This window comes from Anastrepha ludens, chromosome 3 (genome assembly GCF_028408465.1).
Source record: "Anastrepha ludens isolate Willacy chromosome 3, idAnaLude1.1, whole genome shotgun sequence".
In the NCBI taxonomy this organism is placed as follows: domain Eukaryota; kingdom Metazoa; phylum Arthropoda; class Insecta; order Diptera; family Tephritidae; genus Anastrepha; species Anastrepha ludens.
In genome coordinates, this window is record NC_071499.1 from 115,328,079 (window position 1) to 115,343,520 (window position 15,442).

The window sequence follows — 15,442 nt, forward strand, 5'->3', positions numbered from 1 at the left end:
GATATTCAACTCCGATTCCATTAATTTTCACGATGAGTTGGGTTCATTTTTTATAAATTTACGAACAATTTCGATGGAGTTTTCATTTATGTCCTCACAACCACCTCTGAAGCGTGTAAGCCACTCACTCACGCTATAAACTTTTTTCATCAATTCAAATGTTTCGGTAACGATTTTACCGATTTTAAAACAAAATTTGATATTAGCTCTTTGTTTGAAACTCATTTTTGTACCGATACACAAAGATACTGACACTTTAAATGCAATAACTTCGCTTCCACTGAAGCGAATGTCACCAAACTTTCACTGGAAGTCAGCTAGGGATGTAACTTCCCACACACTAACTCATTAAAAAGATGGTGCCATCAAGAACATTTGTATGACGCCAGTCTTGTTTATTTTGGACTTCACCTTGTAGTTTTTTTGTGTATTTTATTCATTTTTACGTGTATTTTTCCATTTTGTTTTTTGTATTTTTTCCATATGTATTTTATGTGTCGTCTTAAAAAATTCATATGTGCATGTAAGGAAGTATATAGGCATACCTCCATATACACTACAGTATACATACTTACTACTTCCAAGTTGAATACGAAGTATGAAAGTACTTAGTCCACTAAGAAATCTGACACAGAAAATAAAATAAAAAATTATTTATTAAAAAACTTTTCCTATTTTATGGACATGTACGTATAAATAATACATGATTTCGAAAAATGTATGTATTGCAATGTATGCGCATGCATGCAAATTTATTGATCACACATACCAGCTGAAAAATAAATATGATAATAAACAAAAAACTTTGGCATACAAATGAAAAAATTAGCAAAAACAATAGTTGAAAATTAGTAGTAGCAGAAATGCAGAAAAAGAAAACTAAAAGCGCATATTTTCAGATGTCCTTTAACACTTTTCAATTTCCGCCAAACAAGCAAAAAAAACGATGTACTTATATTATTCCAGTTTCTTTGTTTTACCATTTCAATTTGTGTGCCAGAAAAGTTTTTTCATTAAAATAAATTTGCCTGTATTGACTGCTGTCTATACAGAAACTTGTCTGCCAAATAATTTACACTACTGATTTTGCAAATGTGTGCCTCGTTCATTTTGTGCCTGTATACATATACATAAGTATACATATACGTATAGATATATATATATGCATATAATATACATATACATAAACATATATACATATAGTAAGCAGTGTTATTCATCGGCTTTGGTTTGTGTTCAGGAACTCACGCAGATATTTGAGTTGGTTCGCAAATTTTCAACAAAGTTGAAATTTAAAATTGAAATTTGAAAAAGGCAAACCGAGAAGCACCGAGGGAATGGTAACACCTAAAACACTCAGGCTAAAAAGTCCATTGTATTCAAAACTCGGGGAAGTAAAAGGGTGGATAGTAAAGGAGGGAAGAAGAGAAGTGACAGAGGGAAGGAGAGAAGTGACACTATAGTGACAGAAAGAGAGACAGAGACAGAGTCCGAGACGAAGATAGCTAGTCCTGTAAGAATTATCCAGATTCTTTAGCAAATCTGAAAATATTCTCCAGTTTAAGAGAACGAATATTGCCCATTCACATTACATCGCAACTCAAATTTCGCAGCCCTCCCCTGGCAAAAGCAAGACAGTCACAGAGAAAATGCTCAGCGCTATCCGACTTCTCTAAGTAAGCCAGGCAAATCAGGTCTTCAATGATTCCAATGATGGTCATATGCTGACCCCATGAGTTGTGTGCTGGTCGATGTTGCGCGAACTAGCTGATGCCGACATCACATGGAACAGTACAAAAACAACCGCACAGAACCGTGTACGATGGAAGAGTCTTGTCGAGGCCCTCAGCTCCTGGGCGTGAACAAGGAAACAAAAACACAAAAAAAACTTAGTCTTTGAACAAAAGTTTCATTCAGACTATTTACAAAATAGGGTAATTAATAATGGAGGTTTTAAAAATCTGGAATACTGAATTGAAAATATTAAAAAATACATTTTTCGAAGATGAAAAATCAAGTTAAATGGAATTCGAAATTAAACTAAATTCATTCCAAACCCGAACAAAGATAACCATGTCTTTATTATGAGTAAATGTTTACATTCATAACATTTATGTCCGAGGTGAGGGTCTCGCTAAAATTTTCTGATAAATATTTTTGTAGAACATTTTTTTCCTCAAAAGTGCCTTTATAGAGTACTTTTTGGGCTTATCTGGAAAAACAGGTCGAATAGATCCACGAAAAGAGAAGCTACAAGGTTAAAGTGTTCAAATGAAAATGATGTCCAAAAGAAAGAAAAATGATGTCCATCAAATTCCACTATGGAATATTAACAATTGTATTATTATCAGTAATCAACTTGTAACATTTTTTAGAAAACATTAAAAGTTTCGAATGGGCAACATTTACAAAGTTTGACCAGCTGTTAAGAAAAACCAAAACGTACCGGAGCATACCTCAGTCTTACAAAAATTGCCTACTAACAATGTGCTTTCCCAACCAGCTAGTCCCTTTTCTGTTTCCAATATAATATTTTTATCAATAATCAACTTATCGCACTTTTTAGAAGGAACATCAAAATTTCCATGAGCAAAATTTGCGCACTTTGACAAACTCTAAAGAAAAACCGACACGTGCTGGAGTAAAACTTTATACTACAGAAATCGTCTACTGATGACTTGCTTTCAGAAATATTTTTCCGCTTTTCTGTTTCAATAGAAAATTTTTAACTTTTTTTACTTTGTAATCGAAAGTACGAGCGCGTAAGGCGCACACGTCTAATTTAAAAATATTTTCAATATTTTGTGATGCTGTTTATATGAAATATCCTCTCATAAAACTAATTGTTGCCCTTTTCTATTCTTCTTTTGCTACATTGCAGGTTTCCTCTCATGGGACGTTGGCGATTGTCATGTCGATTTGGAGGAGGAACTGAATACGATAACACAACACGCATCTGATGGAGAGGAAGCTCGTCACGGTAAGTGTGTGAGATATTTGAAAAATTTCAAATTTATGTAATAGAAGAAAGCGTACACGCTTTAAATATGTGTTTTTAAGAAAAATAATAACCATATGGAAAAGTGTAGGTAAAAATGATATAAAAAACTTAAATTTCGCAAATAGTTGCGTATACGACATGTCGCACAATTAATCACAGCCATCACATACAAAGTACTAAGACTGAGTATGTAACATGAAACTTATTTGAAATGCTGCACGCAAACTGAAGTTTATGTAACTTTTAAAACTTAAGATGAAAAAGCTATGAAAAAGAGGTAGAGAGGCATAATAATCAGTTTATGAGTAGTAAAAAAGTTATAAAAGAAGGAAAAAAAGAAGTACTTACAAAGTACCTTAAGGAATTAAATGCGAAGGCAGAAAATTGTATGAGCATAAATATTAAAACAAGAAGAGCTATGTTGGATCATAGCGTACAACTTACTCTATTTAATATGCGCTACAATATTTATATGTTGTGTATATATATGCAGTATGTCCATACGCATGTGATCTCTTTCAATTTTACATCACGCCAGCTTAATACTTATGTTTGAAGTTATGAGACGCAGAGACGCCTGGCGAAACTCGTTACAGTCGGCTTTAATCCGTTAACGGGTTATGATGCTTTATGAGGCCATATAAGTAAGTAAGTAAGTCTCATCCCACAACTATCAGAAGCTTAAGCTCGAAAACCATGTTACAGAAGCTTCTTTCGATTAATTTAGAATGACTGCTGATACATACATATATTATTACTTGTTAGTAAAAATCTATAAACACATGATTTCATAATTCTGATAGTCTACAACAAAATTGTTCAGAGATAAGTCTGCATTCTTATCTATATAATGCATTTAGTGACAAATGCAAAGTTTATTTGAAAAAAATAAAAAATTAAGAGCCAAAAAAATTGAAATTTTGTTAAATCTATTCAATGGACGCCTTACGATCCAATAGGAGCTAAAAGGAGGTTAAGTTAGGGAGTACTGGCTGGTCTGTAAAAAGATCTTACTTAGACCACCAGAGCGCTATGTATCTGGAATCGAAGATATTATTTTATGTAATTCTCAATGCAGATCTTCACGAGTTTTAACAAGCCGTTCAGCCTTTTGTCAGCAAATTCCTTCAACAATGAACAATGTATTGAGCCTAGGCACATTTGTCCAGTCTTACGAAGAGCATGGCAGTGGAAAAGCAGGTGATTGAAAGTACCCATAGCACTCGTTTCATTGCATGCGTTATACGCATCGCTTTGGACAAATCCCATTTTCGCTGCGTGCTGTGGGGTGCGATAGTATCCCGTCAGTACACCAACACATATTTTTTCGTCTTTCCTAGACAGTGATAAAATAAAGTGTGCAGTTTTCATTTTCTAGATCCTTAGCAGAATTTGGCAGTTTTGTAGAAGGTTGGGGGTTCCCATATCGACTACGTTTCCAGAGCTGATTCCTCATTTAGTTATATTTTCAGAGCGGAGAGTGTCGTGCTCAATCTCATGAAGCGAATGTCCGCCTTAGCGAGCTCATCGGCTCCCTCATTTCCGGTTATGCCTTTGTTTCCTGGTATCCCATAACTACTGGCCTTCCTCTTTTCCGTAGAGTTCATTCATTTTGGATCTGTACTTTTGAACACATTCCGAGGTAGTGCAAGGAGCTATAATTGCTTTAATAGCCGCTTGACTATCAATGAAAATCTTTGTCCTAATATTAAAAGGAGTTAATTCCAGAGCTACTTCAGCTGCTTTTTTTGTTGCGACATCATAGATTTCAGCTTGAAATATTCCACAGTAATTAATGAGTCTGCAAGACTTTTGAAGATCAAATTGCGAGCAAAAGATAGCCGCTCTTATCTCAACACCGGATAGTTCCGTGAGAGAGTCAAACTGGCATATCCCTTTCCAACCTTGCTCTACTCCTAGCTAAGGCTAGACAATTACAAAGGAAGTGATCTACTGTTTCTTCCTCTTCCTCGTCTCTACAAATTCTGCAGAATTCATGTGAAAATATTTCTAGAAGAGTACCTACCTAACAGCCAATGACCGGTGACGCAAGCCACGACCTACGAGATGTTTTTTCTAGAGAGGTTAAGCAATTCGCCTGATCTTTTCTAATATATTTGCAGCCAAATTAGCCTGGTTGTAAAAGAGATATTATATTCTCTCCAGGACCTATTGGCCTCCTGAAGAATATTATTTTTCATCCTTAATTTGCAAGTTGCCATAGGGATTCCAATATTGTCTCCATTTGCAAGCATAGGAAGATTAGTACCCTTTCTGGCTAGCGCATCGGCCTTACAATTTCCATCAACATCTCTATGTCCCGAAACCCATATAAAGCCGACCGTCCAGACGGTGCTAATATAATTTAGAGCTGCCAGGCATCCTGAACAACTTTTGGTTTTACTATAACTGTCTCCATTGATGTGAAGGCTGCCTGACTGTTCGAGAAAATATTTATCGTAGTTTTTTTACGGCGTGTTTGTTAAGGTACGCTTCATCTGGGAACCAAAATAAACACCACAAACACTATCAACTATAAGATCAACCAAGAGGAAACTAACCATGGCAAAAGAGCCTAAGTGTGGTGAATAGAAGTGCGGCTGGGACTTCTGCCTGGTAGAGCCTGCAGTAATCCGGAAGTCGGACATATAATTCTAATCCTAACTCTTTAGAAAAAACTCCATATCCTACTTTATTTTCTAGCTTGCATCCATCCGAAAAAGTATAGTAGCTAAAGGGGGTAAAAACAAAAAAAAAATAATAATCAAAAATTGTTCAATCTTCTCTATATCGGAATATAAGAGGCATAAACGGTTCAATTCTGCTCCACAAAGAATAAACCATTATTCCTCATTTTCGTTTTTTTGTGGAATAGGAAAATAAATGCGCCACTTAAAAAGAGGGCAGTCAACTGCACCACTGATGATATTAAAGCTAAAATGAAGAGAAAGAATACTGCTTTTGTTTTTTAACGACTCCGAATTGATAAGGGCACATTTTGCAGCATATCATTCATAGTCATATGCGGACTTAAAGTATTCAGTCACATTTTCATTATAGCCATTTGCACACTTAGGGGCATTAAACTACCTTGACTACATTATTTTATGTCATTTTGAACACTTAATTTTTTTTTTAATTTTTTCCCCACATATTCCATGCTTCTGTGCTTTTAATCTTCGCCATAAAAATGTTTTTGAACTTTGCTGACACTTTTAATCCGAGAGTTAAGTTAAAATTTTTACCAAGTGCGCGCACTTGACGTTCTGCAGATTGCGCGCACCTGCCTGCATACGCAGCATATGTGTGCATATGTATATGCAACACAAACTTCTGCGTTTCACTCGCTACCGCAGTGTATCCAATTCCCTACGCTGCGTATTGTGGCGCTCATTTCCTGAACGCGCCAGCTTAAGCGCAGGAATATCATATGTTCGCTTGTTCGCTTGTGTGGCTGTGGACAGTATGGCATTTGGTTGGCGTTGCTTTTTTTTAATTTTCATATTACTTCACTTTACCATTATTACATTTCGCTCCTCACCTCTAATGGCGTTTTCCTTATTTTTCTTGCTTAATTTCCATTTTTAGCATTTTCCGTACATTTTTCATGTTCTTACATATTTTTTTTTTGTCTTTTTTCACATTTCTCATTTTATCCGTTCCGTGCTCATATTACTTTTGCGGGTAATAAAATTAAAATTACCACAGCGTAAATAGTTGGCAGGCCAATATGGCTGAGTGACCATGTGGAAGGCATTTAAGTATATGTGTGCGTGTATGTGTGTATGTTGAAAAGCATATGAATGCTATTTTGCATGGTTTTAAGTAAGTGGTTTCAGCGCACTTAAATGAAAATGTTGTTTATCCATATGCCCAAACATACATACATACAAACATACATAGGCATGTTTGCTTAGTCACAAGCGCACATATTTGCGCTGAAATAAAAATTTAGAGAAAATTTATATTTTTTAGGCATATAAAACTTTTGAAGCTTGCTAAACATGTCTCAGCTGGGGTCGAGGAAAGCTTTTTCGCTAGCAAAGTAATTAAGTTCATTTAGCGCATTGCACTTCGTTCGCAGCGCACTCGTTTACATGAATCAGTCCCATCATTGAATCTACCGCATGTTCTATGTAAGCGATTCCAGGTCGAGTATTCTTGGCATTGTCATCAGTTCTCCTAAAACTTGGGTTCGTAAAAGTTGCTAGGGTTGAGTATAGGTAGATAGATAGGTAGGTAGTTAGCCACAAGTTGCAGTCGGTCTTTAAGACAACTTACTTAGACTGTTGGCGATCCAATGCAGCTTTCCTGCTACACCTTGTTAAACCATTTTGTTTTGTAAACCCACAGATCTGGCTGACTAAGATCTGACTCTAAGGGCATTAGTGTCATTCAAGAACGACGACCCAAGCATCTAAACTTAGTGGCATGACACACAGAAGAGTAGCAAATGGGCAGATATCTGGCAGACTCTTCCTCCTCCTCCTACTTGCAGTTTCTGCAATAGTCGAGCCTTCTTCATGGCTCAGTCTTCCACAAGTCGACCTAGGAGGCAATGGCATGTGATCAAAACAACTAACATAGATCTATTTTTCCTTGATCGATTAAGTAGCGCCTTTGAGCGGCTGACGTTCCGTTTTGGCCAAATTCTTTTTGTAACGTTACATCGTCAGACTATCAACCCATCTGTGAAGTGGATGAAGTGGCTGAATGCTACATGTACCACACACTTTGTTGATTGAGAGGGGGGTATACCTACAAAATCCATACCAAAAGGGAGGCGAGTGGTAGTGGCATCTCTCGCTAATTTATCTGCCGTACAATTCTCTGTTATTTCACTATGCCCTGGCGGCGGAATTACTCATAAAGCGATGCCCGGCCTTTACGAGCAATGATAGAATTAGTAGCAACCAGATTCAATTACAGCTTGGCTGTCGGAATAAATATAGATTTCTCTGAAAGTAGTCAAATTTTTGCCTAAACAGGCAGCTATCTCATTAATGGCTATAGCTTTAGCCAGAGGTACGCTGCAGTAGATTTGTGTATAAGAAGAAAAATTTTGAGTTTTTTCTCTGCTGAAAATTTTTGTGCAGATTTTTTCAAAATGATTTTTAATAACCTTCTTGTTAATTTATAAGATGAAATAAAATATATAAAAGAATTGATAAAAATTTAATTAAACAATTGTCTTAAATATTTTTATTAAAAAAAATGTGTAGGTTTTTAAAAAAAAAAATTTTAAATAAGACTTGTTAGGGACAAATTTTTTTTCGTCAGTTCTGAAAAACACCTCCCTCACATTTTTTTCTAAGTTTTTTATTAATGGGCTTTTTATTTATTAAATTGTTTGTATAGCCTTTGTTTAATAAAATACATAAAAAACTAACACAACAAAATTTTGCGAAAAAAGTAATTAAAAATTTTGTTTAAGTTTTTGGGGAGAAACTGTTTTACGTAATTTTTAAAAACACCTTCCTCAGCCTTTTTTTGTTAATGGATTTTTATATTTATTAAATTGTTTTTATAGCTTTCGTTTAATTTATAGTATAAAATAAAATAAATTAAAAATTACCAAAACAAAATTTAGTTAAAAAATACAATGTGTAATTAAAAATAAAATATTTTTTGTTAAAAATTGTTGGGGACCAACTTTTTTTGTAATTTTTTTTCTTAATTTTTTATTAATGGATTTTTATATTTGTTAGATTTTTTTTAAAACTTTCGTTTAACTTATATTAAAAAAAAAATAAGAAAGAGATATTATAGGAAAAAATATTTAATTAAAAAAAGTTTTTTTTTAATAGATTTGTTTTATTTATTAACAGTTTATAGATAAATAAGATATAAAAAGTATTTAAAAACATTTTGTTAAAGAGAATAAATTAAAAATTAAAAAAAAAATAACTAAAATTTTTGAGTTAAATTTTTTTTTTTAAACATTGTTGGGAAAAAAATTTGTTAGCCATTTTTAACTACTTCTTTCTTCTTAATATTTTATTAATTGATTCTCACAACTTTTCGAGGTGACAGCATTTAAACAAAATTCGGAAGAAGAGCTAAATTTCGGCCTAGTTCAAAATTCGGTTCAGAAATCAACATTTTACATTTCCAATAGAATTCGATTCAGGTCACTTGTATCTTTAACGCCACACAGTAGTCAGGGAAGTTATGTATGAGTATTAGCGAAGAACGATATATTTAAAGAATTATAGGTTAAATAGACTGGAATAAAAAAATGCGTATGCAAAAATGTTCAACAAACTCGGAACTGATTAAAATGCTCGTATTAGGCTTTTTGAGCTCGTTCAGAACGAGTTTAAAATACGTTTTTGAAAATTCATTAATGCAAATCCCATAAGATGTTTGAGATTTAACGCTTTGCCTTCAAACAACGTGTGGGAGTTGTGATCTTACTTACTTACTTACTCCATTAAATGAGAACCCGTAATGGCTACTTCTACCCAAAAGTGAAAAGCTCGTATGAAATATGAGGTTATTTTTACGCACGAGAAAAGCTTTTATCGCAATTGGCATACACAAACGTATAAGGATAAATGGCTGCCCAAGTGAGAACCCAAAAAAGTGCGAGCGCATATGTCTGAATCATAGCCCAGCGAGAGCAGAGTAGCTGAAAGGAAGTTGCTGAGAATGCACACATCATCTTCCAGACTCCACCTGCAGAAAGTATTTTGCTTATTCAATTCCCCATTTAAGACTATTTTTAAGTTTCTCAAAAATGTAGTATATTACTATTTGGTTCGGAAGATTTGTAGCGCTCATCGCGAATCTAAAATTTTAAATACAAGAATTTTTCTCTCTTCAAATCCTGACAATTGTTATTTGTACAAGTAAGTAGTTACTAGTAAATATGTAATGAAATTAATTATTTAAGCGAAATATTTTTTAAAATTATTTAGTTAGAATCTATTAACTATGCTTATGCTGGTACATTTGCGTGAAACATCTTATTAAAATGTCTACAAAAATTATTTTGCTAAACTACTAACTTTGAATGTAAAAAGTAAAGAGGTATTGCAGACGTGGCAGGCAATGGCAGGCAACGCTTTGTAAATTGATCTACTATTAACGTAAAATCCCAAGGTCATAGTGCACGTCTTATATCCAAACTGGCTGCGCTCGCAATTTATTTGTCAAGCGCCAAACCAACAAATTAATTCATGTTTCATTTAAAGCAATTAATTCTACTAAAATCCGGTGAAAAATTATAATTAAATAAAAATGACATTCATATAAAAGCGAGAAATCTGCTAAGCTACATACTTGACCTTTGGGATTTCGCGCAAAAAAATGTATGGCAATTAGATTTTTTACAAAACCCTTCCGTCAAACAATTATTATAATTTTTTTTTCTGTTACTGCGCATTAACGAGCATTTGCTTGTATGCATGCGGCTGAGCAAGAAATTTCACCACCTTGACTTAATGGCATTCGCATGGGCACTATAAAAATTTTGCGTGTTTTTCCACATTCTACTGGTATTAGTATGGCACCGACTCGAACGAGTTAGGCGTAACCAAAAACAAAGTAAAAAAAACCAAAAAAAAGCGGGTAGTGCCAAACCACCAAACCGCCAACAATCAGCCGTCATGCTGGAGCAGCGCTGTGTCAACTAAATTACTGGCAGCCGTGGAATAGTTGCACGTTTGGCATTTCTTTCGGTCGCCTGTTACCAAGCGCATGGAGATGCAGATATACATACATATATCGGTACATGGAGGAGACATGTATGCACATACAGTCTTTCGCAGAAGTCTAAGACCATTTGAGTGTAATCTGTAATGCACTGTTAGAATTTTGTGATATTTATTAGATTTTTCTTGGGCAAGCTCATGTATTACTTTATTATTATTAGTATTTCCTATGGCTCCAGGAAGGTAAAAAGAACCAAAAGGGCAAATAGTGTTACTTAAAACGTTTTCATTTATAAGATCCCAAAAGTTCACTGGACTGCTTTAAACTTGCTAGGTTGCCCAATATAATTCCGATACAAATTTAAAGATTTCTTGATAAGATTCGTAGGCCTTGGCTGTCTAACAAACTTGCGATCTTCCGGTGCCGGTCGTTGAGCTGGGTATTAAAGCCGATTTTGTACGGCCTGAATCTCAGAAGAGATATGCGAAACACGATAGGGATACTAACAGCGCATTGTCTAATTGGAAGGCATTCAAATAGACTGGAGGTACGCAGAGAAGGCTCAGAGGTCTAAAGGATGAACTCGAGTGGTATCACAATGAGGCCACTAAGGTCTAAGTGTGTCGAATGGCAGTCACTCAAGCTAACTGAACCTTACTTAACCTAAATGAAGCTGTACCTGTAAGACATTTTAGTGTTTTATAAAAAAAATGAATTGTGAATTTAGTTAAACCGCGCTGGATTTTGCAAAACGCGATGAATAAAAAACCCTAAAAGCTTGAAAAAAACTCTCTCGCATTATTCCAAAGTTCCAAAATTATTAATATATCACAAATCTGCCATCATCTATAGTGGAGAGAGTAAAGTTTATTCTTTGTATCACACTTCTTCATTTCCTCCTGAAAACTAATAATGCTATGTCGAAGAAAAGCTCAACAGGATTGGGGTACAATTTTCCCAAAATCACTTTCCCAAAAAAATTTTTTCCCAAATTTTTTTTTTTCCAAAAAATAATTTTCCCAATGCCATTTTTCCCAAACTAAAAATTTCCCAATAAATTTTCCCATAAAATATTTTTCCCAAAATATCGTTCGTCTGTAAAATATCGCATATACATTTGCAATGAATGGGCGAGTACATTTTTTATTATTTGAAAAGAAATGATTTTTTGCATTCAATTAATTCCGCCATAATTAGAAATTTTGACTTTAGGCAGCAAATTTTGGCTCATGAAATTTTGACACGAAAAGAATGACGTGAAAAAACTTGTTTATATGAGTGAAGTTGGATACATTCGTTACCTTGTCTTTTTATCCGAATTGAAAAATGTATATTGAAAAACTTTTTCGAATCTTTTTCGATTACTTAAGTATAAGATTTTTGATTATTATATACACTCATATTGTCGGAATCGTCGAAAAATGTGAAATAGTAGAATAATAAAAATTAATTTCAGTAGTATTTGTTCGGGAAAGCTATCTATTGGAAAAAAGTTATTTTGGGAAAACATGCATTCGGGAAAAAACAATAAAGCGGGAAAAAATATTTTTGGGAAAAAAAATATTGGGAAAATTATTTTTTGGGAAAAAAAATTTGGGAAAAAATTTTTTTGGGAAAGTGATTTTGGGAAAAATGACCCCCCACCGCTCAACAGCTACCATTTCCTATTATATTAACTTAGAAAACTATATAATAATAATAATTCATTATGTTTATTGTATGTATAATACGTCCCGTATTTGCGTTATAGCGTTGGATTTTTGATTTTTTTTTTTTTGGCAGCAAAGACGGCATATAAAGGAATGTTGACCGTTCGTTAAATGGAGAAAATGCACACGAACGCCAGCAAAAAAAAAATCCAAAAATCAACGTAACTTCTAAGCAAAACTTTAACTTTGTTTATTTTAAATTTAATGAGCTACAAATCTGCATACTCGAAATTTTTCGAAAAATTCTAAAAATAAAATTTTTCACTTAAGATAGTTTGAAGTTTTCATGGAAATTTGTCGAATTTTTTTGTTAGTTTAGTTAGTTTTCACAAAATTTATTTATTTTATCAAAACTCAATGAGCCACAAAATTGCTTATTCGCCCTTTTGTTAAAATTATTATATAAAAATAAAAATTTTTCACATAAAAGGTTTGAAATTTTCGTGAAAATTTCTTGATTTTTGTTTTTAATTTTCACAAAATTTATTTATTTTATCAAAATTCAATGAGTTATAAAATTGAATCGAAATTTTTATTTAAATTCTCAAAATAAAATGTTTAACATAAAAAGTTTCCAATTTTAATAAAAATTTGTTTAATTTTTTTTTTAATTTTCACAAAATTTATTTAATTTATCAAAATTCAATGAAATATAAAATTGCATACTCGAAATTTATCACAAAAATTCTAAAAATAAAATTTTGGACATAAAAAAAATTCCAACTTTCATGAAAATTTGTTGACTTTTTTTTTAATTTTCATTTCATTAATTTATTTATTTTATCAAATGAGCTATAAAACTGCATACTCTAAATTTTTCTAAAAATTCAAAAAATAAAAATCTGAAATGTTCATGAAAATTTGTTGAATTTTTTTACAAAATTTGTAACTTCCATTCATGTGATTTTTTTAAGGAAATGAACTATTCCTTCATAAAATAAATTATTGAAATTAAATTCAAATTAAATATTTTGTCAATATTTGTTGCCTATAGTTAATTAACGCAGAGTTTTTCATTGTGCCGCTGAAAAAAATTAAAACGAAAATTAATTTTCCTTCAAATAAATGCGATAATCATTGCAATCTTCATTTCAACCCAGTTTATATTATATGCTTCGAAAATTTCAAAGTGATTTCGCTCTAAATTTGATGAAGGTTAAATAAACTACAGTGGCCTTAAAACTGTTGCACCAGACTGTATATAGAGCAGGACATAATATACGCTGCTCATATATAGAATATATCATTTATTTACGTAGCGTATTAACTATGCATGCACATAGGCTTACCTTCCCTGTGTGTGTACGTGCTTACATGTGCGGCTGGCTAATAATGCCGCACTTGAGCTACTCGTTAGCACTTTTGCGCTAATGTCGAGCGGCTGAATGAGTGGCTTTTGTGCAAAACTAAAATATTTAGTTACGTATATTTGTATGAATGTATGTGTGTTTTATGCACATACACACCGATAAGTATGGTAATTATGCAACACACGTAGAAAATCATACGTGCAAATATTTATACAAAAAAAAGGTGCAGTTTTCCATAGAAAAATGTAGCCCGCACAAAAGCATATGCGCTGCCGATTCATACGCTTCTGTGCGCACACAAAAACTTTGCACGTTTGTATTTATGATCCTACAACTACAATTATTTCATTTGCCACTTGGCATGTGTGGAAACTTTATGCATAGGAAAACATAAAAATGTAAGAAAAACGAAATTTAACCATTGCTTTGCTTAGTCACAAAAAAGTTTCAAATTTTCTCGTTTTCAGCCTTACTGCTCATATTTCATAACTCATTTCCTCACTTTTCTTTTTCTTACCACTCATATCCGTTGGTTTTTCCAGCTTAACATCTGGCAAAAGCGCTGAAACATCGCTTGCCTTTAAGTCACGCGCTCAGGCATATAATTTTCAAATTCTAAATTTTTTCGGCTTAACTCATGCTTACTGCCTTTTTTCGCATAACTACTCTACAGGGTTTTTTCGTAGTCCGCTTTAACTACACACACGCACACACATATTTTTATACTGTTTCTTTGCCACAAATTCCGTGCTGACTTTTAGTGGCCATTCAATTTTCTTGAGTGTCATTCGTCTTTATATGCATATGAAATGTAAAATGCATGTGTTTGGGCACTTAAAACTGCACAAATTTCATATGAGAGCATTTAAGTATTTTCGTGAAAGCGCCGAAAATTGCATGCACTCAAGTTTGAAAGTTTTTCTGCTGATGAGAAAATATATTTGCACCAAGTTCTCAGGGGTAAGAAGGCAAAATTTTAGCAACCAGATAAGATTGTGAACAAACCCAGCGACGAATGTGAAATGCTCCGATGTGAATTAAATTGCCCCTATCAGAGCATGAGCTGCTAATTCTGAACATCAATGTGACTATGTGAATTCTTCCGTACTTGAAATACCTCGAAAATTTCTAGGAACAAAAAAATTTTCCAGCTCAAAAAAAAACTATCAAAATTTTTATGAAATACAAAATAAACTCTTAGCGAAAATTGTTGAAGCTATAGCTAAGTAATAATATCTTCCCACATAGTTGTGACAACTTTCTCCTCCAATTTGCGATGTTCATATTGATGTTTTTCCACAAATGGCGACCCACGTAGTCGAATGGATTGATGCGTGACTACCATCCGGAAGTGCACAGACTCGAATCTCCGTGCATGAAATACCAAATGGTTTGGTCTTACATATGGAGAAAATGCACAAGAACGGCAGCAAAAACAATTCTGAAAAATCAACGCAAAAATCAAACTTGCACATTCTTGCATCAAAATTAAATAAGCCGCAAAACTGCATACCCAGAATTTTTATTTTTAGAAAATTCTGAAATTCAGGAATTTAAAAAAATTAATTTGCAAAAAATAATTTGACACATTGCATCAGTGGCGCCAGCAAGAGGAAGCGGGCGACCGCGGTAATAGCGCAGAAATTTAGCGAAGTCCTCAACCAACTGTGCGATCCTTCTGCCAGAAAAAGTGTGAGACACAGATGGCGCTCCAAGCAGTAAGAAGGCGTTGTTCCTAAGCAATGACAGGTGGGCATTTCCACTAC

General features: G+C 33.7%; 1 protein-coding gene across 1 annotated transcript in view; it reads left to right on the top strand.

Moving 5' to 3' along the window:
• Positions 1-2,886: 2,886 nt before the first annotated feature.
• The window catches only part of LOC128858841 (microtubule-associated protein futsch), an 88,460-nt gene continuing 75,904 nt past the window's right edge, over positions 2,887-15,442 (top strand). The window contains exon 1 of the mRNA XM_054095367.1: positions 2,887-2,980. The gene's annotated coding sequence lies outside the window, so the exon portion shown is untranslated. The remainder of the gene's footprint in view (positions 2,981-15,442) is intronic.